General features: G+C 53.8%; 1 protein-coding gene across 1 annotated transcript in view; it reads left to right on the top strand.

Annotated features, from left to right (window-relative positions):
• MINOS1 (mitochondrial inner membrane organizing system 1) overlaps positions 1 to 1407 on the top strand; it is a 31352-nt gene that overhangs the window by 6116 nt on the left and 23829 nt on the right. The window lies entirely within an intron of this gene.

Genomic DNA, 1407 nt, shown 5'->3' on the forward strand with positions numbered 1-1407 from the left:
CCCTCCCCGGGGCGGGTCTCCGGCCAAGAAAAAAAGATAAGTGAGTTGTTTACCTTGTTTTATAGACTTCGGGGTTCCTTGGGGGTCACCCCCGGGGGACAGACGTCGCCCTCCAAATCCTCGGTTCCAGCATCCTACCACATTGAATATTCTCTGGGGTGACTACTCTGCCTGGTGAGGACCCCTGTAGCCTCGGCGTAGCCACCCCTATGTGCCGGGAGTACACCTGCTCCAACACAGGCAGGCTGTCCGACACTAACTTGTGGCCGTCAGTCTTGCAATGCCTCTTGGGGCTTGTAGTTCCACTGACGGCCACAGGCATGACACCAAGGGGGAGAGGGATAATGGGGATTTGTAGTTTAATAACAACCGCAGTGCCAAAGTTACCTGCCCCCGACCTAGATCAGATCACATGACTAATGAGCGTTTTCTGCATCGCTGGTTGCCTGGCCCTGTCGTAGGCGTTTGGTCATGTGATCTCTACTGGGCCAAAAATAGAAATCGGCTACAGTGCCCTCTGATTTGCCCAAACCTGACCAGATCACATGACCAGATCACCTATTGTGCATAGCTGGGTCTCCTTGGTTGCCTACCCCGACCTAGGCACTTGGTCATGTGATCTCTATGGGGCCACCACAATGAACTCTGACCTGCCCAGATCACATGACCAGGGAGCATATTGTGCATAGCTGGAGCGCCTTGGTTGCCTACCCCGACCTAGGCACTTGGTCATGTGATCTCTATGGGGCCACCACAATGAACTCTGACCTGCCCAGATCACATGACCAGAGTGCATTGTGGTGGATTACCTCCCCCCCATAGTAGAGATCACATGACCAAGTGCCTAAGACAGGGTAAGGCAACCAGCAATGCAGAAAACGCTCTCTGGTCATGTGATCTGGGCGGGGTTTGGGGAGATCAGAGAGCATGTTGTGCGTAGCTGGAGCGCCTTGGTTGCCTACCCCGACCTAGGCACTTGGTCATGTGATCTCTACGGGGCCACCACAATGAACTCTGATCTCCCCAAACCTGCCCAGATCACATGACCAGTGAGCATAGCTGGTTGCCTACCCCGACCTAGGCACTTGGTCATGTGATCTCTATGGGGCCACCACAATGAATTCTGGTCTCCCCAGATCACATGACCAGTGAGCATAGCTGGTTGCCTACCCCGACCTAGGCACTTGGTCATGTGATCTCTATGGGGCCACCACAATGAATTCTGGTCTCCCCAGATCACATGACCAGTGAGCATAGCTGGTTGCCTACCCCTGACGTAGGTCCTTATACACCTGCTCAGTACTGAAGGGAGCCTGGAGCATCATTTTCTCCATGTGAAGGTGACTCCTCCTATTACTCTTTATACATCCCGGGCAGAGTGATGGCTTTTTGGTGTACGAGGACAGG

Source organism: Nanorana parkeri, unplaced genomic scaffold, assembly GCF_000935625.1.
Source record: "Nanorana parkeri isolate BGI_ZX_2015 unplaced genomic scaffold, ASM93562v1 scaffold2733, whole genome shotgun sequence".
In the NCBI taxonomy this organism is placed as follows: domain Eukaryota; kingdom Metazoa; phylum Chordata; class Amphibia; order Anura; family Dicroglossidae; genus Nanorana; species Nanorana parkeri.